The following is a 14,456-nucleotide window of genomic DNA, read 5'->3' as shown; positions in this document are numbered from 1 at the left end:
TAGTTCTTTTTTTCCCGAGACAACAGTATTGTGGGGTTTGTTTTCTTAGACTTTAATCTCTTACAGAAGAAAAATCTGAAAAATTCATGGCTCAAGTACTGATGTATGGAAATTGTTCTGAAATAATCAGGGAGGTGGGGCTTGGGTTACAGACGAAAAAGCCTGGTTATCAGTGCTGACTGCGGGACACTGGGGACAGCGATGGGGATGGGGACAGGCACACGGATGTGGGGAAGGCATGAGACATTCTCCCAAGAATGAATGAACATTTCCATTTATACAAACGTTTTCAACATTTTGTGAAAGGAAATGTGACCTAATTCTAACAGCGAAGAGTTATGGATCACTCACAGGGTGAATTTTGGTTACTGAATCCGAACACGGGTCCTGCCTCTAATAACGAACAGTGATCACAGTCAAGGTGACCATAATGACATAATGATGGCAATACTGTGCTGAGCGTCACACACGCCACTGACTCACTCATTCCTCCCAGCGACCCCGGGAGGCGGCAGGAACCCGTGGGAACCAATGCTGAGAAATGTGGGGCCCCAGGCCTGGCCCGAGGTCAGAGAAGGTGCTCTGTCAAGGTTGGAGAGGCCCCGATGGGCAGCCTTTGTCCCCGAGCGTGTGTGGGAGAGGAGGCCAGTGAACCCTGTGAGCGGGGACGACCAGGATCCCCGGCCTCACTCCCCCTCGTTCCCACAGTATCGGCTCCAGCAATGCAATATTCACATCTCAGCGTGCGCCTCCGCCAAGATTAAACCCTCAGCCACCCCACGGGAGCCTGAGATGGTGACTGGTCACAGATGATGCCAGCAGACTTCTGGGCCCACGGAAGGATCTTGGGTCACAGGATCTGTCATGTCAGGGTCTGTCTGCGTGGACAGTCCTCCCTCGAGGTCGCAAAGCTGGCCCCTGTGCCCCCAAATGTCAGCGGGAGGTATGCCCCCACCTCCACTCCAGGTGCCAGGAGAAGCAAGAGAGGCTGGCAAGGTGACACCAGTATCCTTCCCACCCCCTCCCCACCCCCCACCCTCTGTCCTGGGGCCTGTGGGAACTATCCCCTTCTGTGGCTACAGCAGGATCCCCGCTAACAGGGGAAGTGGGGCAGGGGCGGGGGGGAGCAGGAGAGAAGCAGAAGCTGAGGGCAGGGGGAAAAGGGAGAGAAACAAAAGGCAGAGACATGGAGAGAGAGAGGAGGAGAGGAGGGAGACAGAGAAGGTGGCCCACTGGGAACCTGGAGGACCCAGGCAGACAGGACAGCGGCAGAGGTTGCGTGGCCCCTGGAAGCTTCTGGGCCCCAGCTGCCTTGTCTGCAATGCCACCATGTGCTTGTGGGGGTGATGTGGCTCAGTCACACTATGTCAGAAGCCTCAAAAAGTACCCCAAACGTTGTGAAAGTGAACATATATGCTGGTTTTGGAGGCCAGGGGCTCTCATCCCAGCTAGTCACACAGGATGCCTTAAAAAAAAAACCAAAAAACCCAAAACCCCTGATCAATGCTCAGGCCCCACAGCCAGAGACTAGGCTTCAAATGTGTAGGCTTGGGGTTCTGTATGGTGGTCCCCACCACGGGGAGGGGCAGGGGCCCCTCTGCCTGCCTACCCTCCCCCACCTCGGGCCACCAGGAGTCTGGGGCTGCTGAGGAATCCAAGGAATGAAGCCTGGGCCTGGCACAGCCATCTCTGGGTCCCCTCCCCCTTCACAAACTCCCAGGAGCCCATCCTGTGTCTGGTCCAGGCAGAAGCCTCTCCTGGTAGGGCATCAGCTGGCTGAGGTCTCCCAGTCCTGAATCCCCACTCCTAGCCTTTTCCTCCAAGTGCCAGTCCTGAACCCCTTCTTTTGGGTCTCCTCCACCTCAAATGCTGGACCACAGGGCCCTGCCCAGGGGTCCCCTTCACTGAGTGCTTATCAGTAGTGGAGTGAGTGACCCTGCCAGCCCACAAGGAGCCCGCAGAGCTTACCACCTGCTCCGGTGGGCAGGGGTGACCCAAGAAGGCTTCTCAGAGGAGGTGACCCTTAGGGTCAAGACGCAAACATGAGAGAAGAACACTTAACAAAGGTCAGCGAGGCTAAAGTGCAAACAGACCACCGGGACAGGGCCGAGTCTAGCAGGGGAGGGACCAGGTCCTCTCCCCAGGCAGTGGGGAACATGGGAGGATTTCAAGCAGAGAAGGGGCCCCCACCCCACATGTGCTGACTCTGGCCACACATGCTGCCCTCCACCCTTCCTCTTTCATGGGGATGGAGAGCACCAGCTGGCCCACTGAAAAGTGCCGGGGATCCCCAGGTCCTGCCACCCCCGCGGGGTAGGGCCTGGCCCTGGCTCCTCCCTGCCACGCTGTGGGGAGACCCCACCAGAGTTGCTTCCCGCAGCCCTGAGTCTGTTCCCCGATAATTAAACTGTAAGCTGATTAGCCAAGGAAAACCTTTAATTAGCCCTTGAAATCATTCAGGAAAATTACAACCTCCTCTCCGGGCACCCTGCCCACCCTCTGCCAGGGACTAGGAGTGGTGCCAAGGAGGAAGCAGAGTTGTGGGGGGAGGGTAGGGGGCTCCTGCCCCTCATGTGAGCCTCATCCCGCAAAGGCAACCCAGGGAGCAAGGCGCCTCGTGAGAAGAGAAGGCACAGAATCCACGCCGGCCACGTCACAAACTACCTCAGAATAAAGCCACTAAGCCACCAACAAGTGGGCAAGGAAGATGCTGGAAAAGTGTGGCACTCTCCTGAGACATCAGAGAAGACAAATAAATGGAGAGATGGACCATGTCCATCGACCGGAACACCATGTCCATCAACTGGGAGACTCAGTGTTGCATCTGGGCACATGACGAGATACATGTCTAATGCTGAAGTAGAACTGAAAGAGCCAAGGATGGCCGGGACACTCGGGAAGAAGAACAAGCAGGAGTGCTTGCTCTCCCCAAGATCAAAACTTCATATCAAGGACAGAAGCGAGAGCGGGGTGGTACATGAACATGCTCAAAGAGAAAGAGAAACCGACGGGGCATCCAGCACCAGAACCACTTACACAGACATGGGATCTATGATAAGGGTGGCCATGGAGAAAAGTCAGTCTGTGTTCATTACATGGTCCTTGGATGACTGGGGATCCAGGTGACAAATAGGAAATTGGATGCCTACCTCACACCACACACACACACACACACACACACACACACACTATTCTAGAACAAAGAAAGGTGAGAGGCAGAATTATAAACCTCTACAGGATATGAGTGATATATTTGACCACATTAAAATTAAGTGCTTCTATTCATCAAAAGCCACCATAAAGGAACTGAAAAGACGAACAGCAGACAGGGAGAATGACAGCAGCTTCGAAACAAAGGCTCTCACGCAGAACCTAGGATTTAACTCAAAGTAACAAGTAAAAATGCAAACAGCCCGATGGGAAATAGGCAAGTGACTTGAATGGGCTCTCATCTTCGGGAGGAGCTCCAGATGTTCCAGGAAGATGGGAAAAGCTGCTCCACATGACAGTGACCACCTGGCCACCAGCGAAATACAAATGGCATCCTGAGGAGATCTGGCCAGATCTGCTCTCACCAGGCCTGGCTAACACTCACCACTCATCACGGGTGCTACCGTTCCCTGTCTGTGAAATGGGCTGAATGCTCAGAGCCCCCTTCTGAGATCCCAGGTGGGACTGGGCAGTCGCAGGGGAGTGCTATGTGGGGCACTGGGCCTGGCAAGGTACAAACCTTCCATTAGTTTTCCCTACTAATCAGCCTAAGGAATAATCACTCCCCAGACCCAAGGTCATTTCAGGTCTTCCCCTTCCTCGGAGCAGGGATGCCCCAGAAGGCCGAGAGTCCAGGAGACAGACACCAAATGGGTAGCAACTGGATCTGTTTACCCACCAACCGCTGTGTCCCCAGAGGCCACGAAGGGCCAGGCACTCCGGAGTGTGCAGAGGAGAAAAACAAAAACAATTACGTTCATGTTTATACCGCAGGCCCTGGTGTAAGTATGTTAGGAGCAGAGCTTTAGAGATGCCCTAGAACACTGGAGTGGCCTCGATTCTAGAGATGGACAAGCAAGACGTGGAGAGGCCCCAAGCGGCTGTCTGCGTTCAAGTCCAGACCACAGAACCACAGCGTCGAGGGCGATCTAGCTACCCTTCAGTTCTGCAGAGGCCCCTGCACTCTCCCCTCCTCTCCCTCAGCCAACTCCTGCTTACCCTTCCAGTGGCATTCCTCCTCACTCAGGGCAGGTCCCCTACCATGCACTGTGGCAGCGACACTCAGGGCTTATCACGGGCTCATTCATACCCCCTCCCCGTCACGTTCAGTCTGCCAGTGTTTACTGGGCTACCCCGGAGCATATAGATCAAGCTGAGGTTACAACAAGGGACACAGTAAGGGTCCCCTCTACCCACCACCCCATGAAGCCAAGTTATGAAGGGCAGGGATGACAAGAAGCCAACGGACCCACAAATTGTAACATGATGTAAGTAGCAATGGTAAGAGCCACAAAGAAAATCAAGTCCGGGAAGGTGGAAAACGGAGAGTGACCAGTCCCAGACCAGGTAGCATGAACCAAAGGCCCAGAGGCAGGCCCCAGCCTGGAATGTTCCAAGAACAGCATGGCAGGAGAGGAGGGGAAGCTGGCAGGAAAGTTGGGCCAGGATCTCATGACTCATCCCTGAGGGAGATGAAGCGACAGGAGGGTCCCAGCAGTGCAGCAATGCGATCTGACCCCACCTCCCTCTGGCTTCATGTGAGGACAGACTGCAGGCTGGGGTGAGGGGGGAGGCAACCGGGGGGGGGGTAAGGGGGGAGACAGTCCAAGCTGGACAGACAGGAGGCTGGCTTAAGCAGTGGCTGCCACCAGAGGAGCTCTGCAGGTAGAGCAGGTGCTTTCCTGACATGGTGGCTGTGAAGGAAGAGGACAAGAGGAGTCAGGATGCCACGGGACTGCTGGCCCCATCGAGAGGATGGATGGTGCCTGTTAATGAGAAAGGGTCATGGGGGAGATGGGGGCTTGGGAGTCCGGCTCATTTTACCTGTATGCATGTGGATCTGGGAGCAGGGTCTGGGTCTCACAGAAGGCCACCTGTGCGCCCCACCCTGGCTTCCCTGGAGAATTCCCTGGAGAAATGTATGCATACACGCCCCAGACGTTCAAGGGCACTGACACCCGCACAGCAGGAGACAGAGAGATCACCTCTGGGTTGTTTTCACACTAGAAGAGTACACAGCAACGAGGGGGGACAGACTATGGACACCCTCAGCCATGTGGCTGGACCCCACAGACCAGGGATCAAAGAAGGCAGCCATTTCTGTGAAGTTCAAAAGCAGGCAAGGTGGTATTCTGTAAACCAAGGATGCACGCCTGGCAGGGACTCTCTAGAAAGGCAGGGACACGGTGACCCCCAAGATCAGGGTCGTGATCACTACTGGGGCCAAGATCAAGAGGGTGGTGGGGAGGGGGGGAAATGCAACTCCCAGGGTGCAGTGTTCGCTCTTCCCCTAAGCGGGGCGAATGTTTGTTCATCCCACACTGATATTAAACCGACAAGTGCACTTAGGCCCATTTCTGGAGGCACGTTACACTCTGCCGTTAATAAAGGTTTAAAAGTAGAAGAATCATCAATGTACACAACCATATATACACAATAGGGCATCTCAGAGTCAGATCATCTGGGGGGAGGCTGCCGTGGAAGATTCACAGGAGAATTAAGCTGTGGACGCCCTAGTGGGCCACAGAGGAGGGGAACCTAGGGAGAGAGGAGGCAGAAGTGCCTGGGGGTCCACCCTGGGGGAGATATGCTGAACAGCCCTGCCCTCCCGCTGTCCTACTTTCTCCCTCTTCCTCACAAGGCAGGACAGAGAGCGGAGTGAGGAGAGGGGAGGGTTAGAGGCAAGCAGGAGGAGGGCCCTTCCCATCCTGTAGGAGTGGCTGAAACCAGCCTGGGGAAGCCCGCTGGAAGCACAATGCTTCTTTATCTGGAGTTTCCAGGGCCAGGCAGGCCACCTGGGGTTGGGGGCAGGGAGGGCCTTCGAGGGAGCTCTCTGTCCTGGGACCCAGCCCTGACACCCCTACCTGTCAGGTGCTCCCCACCAAAGCCTGGAAGGAAGACAATGGGGCGACATGGGGAGGGAGAGCCTTCTAATTCCTCAGGCTAGTTTGGGAGTGGCAGAGGGAGTGACCCCAGGCAAGTCTCCCAGGGTTGCAATCTGCCTCCCTCCCCACACCAAAGAGGAATCATAGTAACACCTACATTCTGGGGTGCTGGGAGGATGCGATCAGTTAGCTCACAGGAGGTGGCCTGTTAAATGCTATGACACAGAATAAGGCAGAGTCAGCACTTACTATGCATTTTGCCTGAAGATGATGCCATATAGCCTCAAAGCCACCCCGAGGAGGCACCATTAGCATCTCCATCCTGTGGATGAGGACACCAGAGCACAGAGCAGTGACGTGACTGGTCTGGAGCCACACAGCTGGCCCCAGAGCCCAGCGCAAGGCCTCCACGGTGTCACACAGGTTAGGAACCCCAGGCTGGAGCCCTGCAGGCCTGGGTCCCAGGCCTGGATCTGCCCCTTATTGGCTGAGGGGCTTCCAGCCCGTTCCCTGGTTTCCCCTTCTTGGGGCAAGTACAAATCCCACAGATGGCCAGCTCCAGGGAAAGGAAGCCCAGGGGGCTTTCCATACCACAAAGCTGCTCCACTTCCCCGCTGGGAGAACCTTACGTGGCCAGCAAAGGCGAAGGCGCAAATATGGGAAGTTGGGCTCCATCTGGGTAGAAACAAAAGGAGGCAGAGCGTGGGGACAGAGAAGAGAGGCCAGGAACAAAGGCTGTCTTGGGGAAGGGATGTCCTTGTCGCTGGATACTACCCTTCTGTGCTGTGTGCAATTATCATTTAGGGGACTAGGTACTGCATGTGCACAGAGCAAAAATGTGCCTTCCTGAAACAAAAATGCTGGGAAAGAGAAATGAGGTTAATAACACGTTCTCCTCAGGGTCTCTGGGCAGAGCCGCCGAGCTGATGCTCACGGGGCACACAGCCCACGCCTGGCAGGCCGTGAGCCGCGGATGAGTACAGTATCACTAGAGGCTGGGATCTGGCGAAGGGGAGGTTGCAGCCCAGGGGGGATATGGCACGAGAAAACGGAAATTGTTAAAATTGTTGAATTATTAAATTGTTACCACAAGCTTACTGTGTGCCAGGCAACTCGGGGAGCTCTTCCTTGCACGATCTAAGATCCTCTGGACGGCCCAATTAACAGGTGAGGAATGTGAACCCACAGAGGCTCTGGTTCCACCCCATGGATCCCAGCTAGTGGGTTAGGGACATGAGTGGGCTGCGTGGCCCCTGCAGAGAAGTCACCACTGCCCCTGAGGATGGCAGCAGCACCCAGGGAAAGGCAGGGCACGACTAGAGGGCCCTGGAAGACAGGCTGCTGTGAGTGGTGGCTTCCGTCACATCTGCCATCGCCGGCTCCCCCTGGGACCTGGGAAAGCTCCCCTCTGACCCTTCTTGCCCGACCCCCACAACACCTTCCTCTGGGCCCAGGCATCTGGCAGAAAACAAGCCCCAGCCCCGGAAAGGGTGGCGGGGGCGGGAAGGGTCCCATTTCCCCGGCTGTGACTTGGAAGGAGGCTGTTTCCTGCTGGCAGCATCTGTGGCCTCCTGACTCGGGTGATGGGACAAACAGCTGCTGGGGACACCCCGACCGGCGTCTGGCCAGGAAGTCTGGTTTACTGTGAGCCAGCCGGACAAGGAGGGCTGAAGCTGTGGAGAAGAAAGTGAAGGGGCTGTTGGGGGGGGGGGCCAAGGAAGGGAGGGACCCAGCGCCCAGAAACACCCCAGGTTGACCAGACCTCCAAGGAGCTTCTGTCTAAAAGAGGAGCCTGGGTCAGAACCAACTGGACAGGAAGTGGCCTTGTCTTATCCAAACCATTTCCAAATCACTGGGGGGCAGCCACCATAGACGGTGACTCTAGAATCCGAAAGCCTGGAGTTTAAGTCCTACCTTTCCTGCTCGCCTGCTGTGTAACCTTAGACGCGTCACATACCTGTGGGTCTCAGTTTTCTCATCTCTGAAATGGGGATAACAACAGTACCCACCTTGTAGGTTGTTCTGGAGATGAAATGGGTTAATACTGGTAAAGCTGGGGCGCCTGGGTGGCTCAGCTGGTTAAGCGTCCCACTCCTGATTGTGGCTGAGGTCATGATCTCAGGGTTGTGAGGTCAAGCCCCATTGCTGGGCTCTGCAGTGGGCATGGAGCCTGCTTAAGATGCTCTCTCTCGGGGCGCCTGGGTGGCTCAGTGGGTTAAAGCCTCTGCCTTCGGCTCAGGTCATGATCCCAGGGTCCTGGGATCGAGCCCCGCGTCAGGCTCTCTGCTCAGCAGGGAGCCTGCTTCCTCCTCTCTCTCTCTCTGCCTGCCTCTCTGCCTATTTGTGATCTCTGTCTGTCAAATAAATAAATAAAATCTTTAAAAAAAAAAAAAAGATGCTCTCTCTCCTTCTGCCCCTCACCACCATGTACACGCGTGCATGCTCTCTCTCAAATAAAAATAATAAAATCCTAAAAAAAAATCTATAGGTTAAGACCTCACAATCTTGGCAGCACACAGATCCGTTTTCCATCACTGCCTCCGTCATCCTATCCACCTTCGTCTCCTGCTTGGACCACTGGAGCAGCCTCCCTATGGGTCTCCCTGCTGCTGCCCCCATGATCTGCTCTCCACATGGCAACATGGGTGATCCTTATGAAAAGGAAACTAGATGTTGCTGAAAGCCTTCCAGTGATTCTCCATTATACACGGAACACAATCCACGCTCCTTACCTCAGCCTATCAGCCTTTGGCCTATCTGCCACATCTTCCCCACCTTCCCAACCTCGCTGCCTACTCTGCCACATGGGCCTCCTTGATAGTACTTGACCATCCCAAGCTCAATTGGACCTCAGGACCTTTGCACTTCCCATACCCACAACCTGCTCTATTCTTTCCACCTCCTTTTCTTAGGCCTGGCTCACTGCTGGGCTGTCATTGTCTCAGGACGGGTCTGTTGCCTTTGTATACTAAATCCATGCAGGCAGGGCTGGGGCTGTGTGGGTCACCCATGGGACCAGTGGTCATACACGAAAAGAGTATAACAAGACTCTGCCCCTCCCTTTCCACATTCCACCTCCTTCCTGCCCCCTTCCTGAGGAGGTTCAAGCCCAGGCCCACCAGGGAGCTTCTGACTTGGTCAGGGGTGGGGCAGGCCTCGGTACCTACTTCAAGTCAGTACAGTTTCCTTACCCACTGTCAGCGCTGAGAGATGCCTCCCAAGGAAAGCTGGGTCAAAGCTGTGGTCACTGTCCTACATGTCCTTGAGGGCAAAAGCCTGGGTGTGGGGGCTCTGTGGGTGTCAGGTCCCCACCAAGCCCAACACATGAACCATCTTCCCAGTCGTTCCCAGCCAGTCTGGAGGGGCCATAAGCCCACCATCTCATGGCTGAGTAGAACACTTCAGCAAGGCCTATGGATTTGCCCCAAAGCAGGACATGGAGTGAGGGGAGCCCTGGAGCCTTGTGGGACAGCAGACTGGTACCACTGCCTAGGAGAACAATCTGGAAGGCCCGGCATGTCCACAGTGAGCCACATGCCCAAGACAGACTCTGGCCACAGTATACAAGAAGACATGCTCTAGAATGCTCAATGTGGCCTTGTCACAGTGTCCCAATGGGAAACCACCCCAATGTTCACCAACAGGTGACCAAATAAGTCCTATGTGGCACAAGCACAAGAAGACATACTCACAGCAGAGACATTGAATCCTAGAGCTACACACACGTCCTCACAGAGAGAAATGCAAACTCAAATGCTGAGCGGAAAAGAGCAAGTTGTCTCCCAAGACACCGCTTCCATCAGCCGTCAAACTGTTGAACAGCGGTGGTCCTGCCTGGCTGGCCCCCGAGAACCACGAACCATGTACTGAGGCCCGCTCTACCCCCGACCAAGTCAGAAGCTCCCTAGCGGGCCTGGGCTGGAGCAGTTTTGAAAGTTCTGACAACAGCGGGGAGCCGGGACTGAGTGCTGTAGCTCTATCATCTGTGAATGAATTCAGAGGTCGAAACGGTAGGAAGACCTGCAGAGAGACAGACACACCAAATCCAAATCCAGCACCGGGGCGAGCAGGCAGGGAGCTGGGTCTTGAATGCCATCCACCCCCTGAGTCCCATCCCGGGCCAGATGCTGGAGGCGTGGGGTGGGGGAGGGGGGGTCTGTTCACTGAAGGCTTTACCCCCCCCACCCCCCACCCCACCCCCCACCCCACCCCCCGATCTAAAATGTATGCTAAGGAACACAAGTGGCAAGTAAGAAAGCACTTGCCTGAGGTCCCACGGCTGGGAACAGGGCAGGGACCTGAGTTCGGGTTTCCGATGGCAAAGCCGTAGCTGTGCTTATCTGCGCCAAGCCCGGGATGCTGAGCAAGCTGGTACCATGAGGAGGAGGCTGGGCCGGCCTCACAGAACTGCCTGGCAGTGTGCCCACCCGGTGACCCTGCCAGAGGTGGCAGGGGGTGGTGTGGCTGCCTGGGAGCGCCAGGAGGCAGGTGGAGACGGGCCCTCCTCCATCTCTGAGGTCTTCTCCAGGCGGCAGGACTAATGCCAACACAGCACAGAGCGGGGGCCAGGTCTGGGGTCACTGTCATATCCATTTTGCAGAGGAAGAAATGGAGATCCAGGAAGTAAAGAAACTGGCCCATGGTCACACCGCCCGGGAGTGATAGAGCTGGGTCTGAACCAGTCCCTAGCGCTGCCCCACCGATATGGGCAGCTACCCCTCAGCTCCGACTCCCCAGGCCCTCCCCACCCCCAGGCCGGGCACCCTAAGGGTCCATATGTAGCTGTGGATCACTGGCTGGGGGTCTGGTTCCAGTCCCTTGGTGCTCCCACCAAGGGACACCAAGAGCCCCTGGAGGCCTGGCAGCTCTGTGTCTTATCTGCTGCTGGAGTCTCAGCGCCCAGCCCAGTATCCAACATTCAACCACCAAACACCCTCCACTGGCCCCACAGTGCTCCAGGGGGGATTCGGGGAAGAAATAACATGGAGAAATTCCTGCCGTATGGGGTCAACATTCTTGGGGTGGGAGGAGGCAGACAACACATGGTGCCCTGACAAACAAGGTAAGCACAAGGGACTGGGGAGAAAACCAGACAGGGAGATAAAGAGTGTGTGAGGGGCAGTGAGAGGCAGGTGATGCTAGAAGTACTGCACGTGGGTGATGGTGAGTATGGGGCTGGGGCCAGGGAGAGGATTCCAGGCAGAGGCAATAGGAAGGTCAAAGACCTAGAGGGTGGCATATGCCTGCAGAGTTGAAGAACAGCAAACAGGCCGGTGGGGCTGAAACTTCAGAAGCGACAAGGAGAGTTGTAGGAAATGAGGTGGGAGCAATCTGGGACCACCAGTAGAAACTGGGGTCTTAGGTACAGAGAACACTAGGCTTTGTACGGGATCCCACTCAGGGACACCTTCCCAGTCAGAAGCCCATCAGACTCACTTGGACTCTGGGCCACCCACAAACACCCTACTCCCATGGGTCCATGAGAACTTCTCTTCCCAGATCACACCCTTCCATGGAGCCCAAAGACAATCCATTCCAGTGCAGGGAGTGGCTCGGCTTTGCCCAAGGCCCCTGCTTCCAGGAACAGATCTTCCAAGCTACAGTGTAACAACAGGGGGTTAGAAGCTCGGGAATCCGTCAGACCCAGGTTGGAAACTGCCCGTGTTACTCTGCAGACGGACCTGAGCCTCAGTATTCCTGTCTGTGAAGTGGGTCTACCCAGTACCCACTTCACAAACTTGTGGTATAATGAAACGAGAGCGCTGAGTGCAACGTTAGCCCTCATTAAATATTAGCCAGAATTGTGAGGGGCAGTAGAGCATAGTACGTCTCTGGGACCAGAACTCGATTCTGAATCCTAACCCCACAACTTACTCATTAGATGATCCTGGACCAACCGCATAAGGTTGCAATGAGGATTAAATATATGTAAAGCATTGAAATGACAAGACACATAGTGACTTATGAGTGTTTGCCATTATTTCCACTATGTGTGGGAGAGGGCTCCCCTTTGCCCCGCCAGGAAGCACCCTTGATCTCTCTCTGGGGCATCCCTCCCGTCCTCCGCAGCAAAGCCTCCCGCTAAGGTTTTAACTATTGACCCCTCAGGTATAACATCTGTCAGATTGGGACCTTTCCCCCTTTGGCCACGCCCCACATCTGATCCCTTCAAAAGGTACACCCCCACCCCCAAATCTCATGCATCTGCTCCGCTGGCTGCCGTCAGTAAACCTCCAAACCACCGCCCCCACGGTTTCGATCTCCGACTCTAGGAAGTGCACCCTCCCTTCAAATAATTAATTTTGACCCCCTTTTCTGACACTCGCCCTGACCCCCTCGAACGGGCCCCACTTCAAATTTCGAACTTTGTGGTCCCCTTCGCCACGCCCCCCTTCGCTAGTTTGACCTCCGGATCTCCTCTACACCACCGTCCCCAGCAGCACTGACCTCCGACCTCTCCGAGGCGACCCTTCCCTCTGCGAGTGAACTTTGACCCCACCGACCCCGCCCCCTACTTGCGTGAACGCTCTCCCACCGCCGTCTCCCGGCCCTCCCCAATCCCCTGGCGAGACCGGTGATCCTACCGGCTCGGCGCTGCAGTCGCTCGCGGCCTAGCTGCTTGACCGGGAATTCCAAACACTCTCACCTCCTTCAGCTCTCTTGCGCCGCCGCCACCGCGGCCACTGCCGCCGCCATGTTAAATCCCCAACGAACATCCGGGGCTTTCCCCCCTCGCCGCCCACCAGTCCCCATAGCAACGGGGCTGACCGGGCAGGGGGCAGGGCCCGCTCAGGGGCGGAGCTGGGCCATTGGCAGAGCCCGCTCCAGCCTCTGATTGGCGCAGATTGTCCAATCGGAGACCTTCGGGCAGAAAATGCCAAGCGGGGATTGGAAAATTTGGAAAGGGTGCGGGGGGACGCTGGCTCCCCGCCCAATCGGGTTCTTAAAGGGGAAATGACTATCCTCGTGTAGGAGTCCCACCTTACCCCAAAACAAGTTTATGGGGTACGTGCCGCTCACCTGGCCAAATGCTTTCTTTGCATTGTCTCACTAAATACTCACTAAAACTCTATCGTATTATCAATACCCACTTTACAGATAAAGGAACTGAGGCTCAACGGCATGAACTAGCTGCCTCAGGATTACAGGAAGTCGAAATGAGTTTTGAACAACAGTCTGAGTCCAGGAACTTGACCTGGAACCAAGACACTATTTGATCTTAAACTTTTTTGTAAGTTTTTAAAAAGTAATTAATTCGTTAAAAAAAAAAAAAAAAAAAAAGGAAACAACAACAAAATCCATAAACGAAACCCGGACATCCTCTCCTATGATTTCACTCGCTCGGTCCCAGCTACCTTGCTCATCCAGAAAAAATATCCGGAGCTCTCCCACCTCTTAAGGTCTTTGGCTGTTCTTTCTGTCTGGGACAGACTCTTCCTTCTTGGATCCTCAGGGCTCCTTCCTTCCCTCGGGGGTTTTACTCAACTAGCACTTTATCAGTGAATTTATTCCTTCCCACTCGAACTCCAGCGGCAAACATCCCTCTTGCAAGTTACTAACTCCCCCCACCCCTTATCGTTTTTTTCATATTTTCCTGCTCTGATCACCTTCTAACAAACTAGATGACTAGCTCATTGTAATTTGTTTTTTTGGTTGTTTCCTCTACTGAAATGTCATCTCCATGAGAGCATGGGTTTTTGTCTGTTTTGTTCACCGTGCGTGCCCAGTGCCCTTGCACTACTGGCATGTAGATGGCCAACAAACATTAGTTGAATGGATGGTTGGGATGAGTCCTAATTCCACCTCCTCAAAGATACTGCTAAATGCTAAGTGCATCCCCATCCCCCATGCTGCTCCCCAGCACAGTGTCTAAGACATAGTAGCCATTTAATTAATGTCTGGGGAAGCAATGAATGAATGAGTGATGAGTGATTTTTTTCCTGTACATTTACCTTCCTCTTTTGTTTTTTAACAGATGGGCACACATTTATAAAGAATTTTACATGTTTCTAAAAACAAGGTGAGAAATCTCACCAGTATCCCTGCACGTCATTTTCTTCAAGAACATTAGTTTTCACCATTGCATAGATGCCATTCTAGCAATGAACTCTAGTTTGTTTAACTACCATTTCTTATTGACCATCTAAGCTGTGATAAACATTTTGCTATTATAAATAATACCTCCCCCCGCCCCACAAATTCAAGCAGTTAAATATTTGTGCACACCTCTAATTATTTTCTTTAAATAGATTACCACAAATGGAACTGCTGGGTCAAAGGAAATGGGTATATGTGTACAACTTTAAGATTTAATAATAGTAACAGTTCCCATGCAGGGAGCTAAGCTGTGTAATTTTAACA

The 14,456-nt window shown here is 54.3% G+C and overlaps 1 protein-coding gene across 2 annotated transcripts in view; it reads right to left on the bottom strand.

Moving 5' to 3' along the window:
• PAK4 (p21 (RAC1) activated kinase 4) overlaps nucleotides 1-12,831 on the bottom strand; it is a 42,119-nt gene extending 29,288 nt beyond the window's left edge. The window contains exon 1 of one of the 2 annotated variants that reach the window (XM_044256591.1): nucleotides 12,680-12,831. The gene's annotated coding sequence lies outside the window, so the exon portion shown is untranslated. The remainder of the gene's footprint in view (nucleotides 1-12,679) is intronic. The other variant, XM_044256593.1, reaches the window with a different exon arrangement.
• Between the last annotated feature and the right edge of the window lie 1,625 nt (nucleotides 12,832-14,456).

This window comes from Neovison vison, chromosome 7 (genome assembly GCF_020171115.1).
Source record: "Neovison vison isolate M4711 chromosome 7, ASM_NN_V1, whole genome shotgun sequence".
NCBI classification, from domain to species: Eukaryota; Metazoa; Chordata; class Mammalia; order Carnivora; family Mustelidae; genus Neogale; species Neogale vison.
The sequence above is the reverse complement of the archived record's forward strand: the minus strand, read 5'-3'. Positions and strand labels throughout refer to the sequence as shown.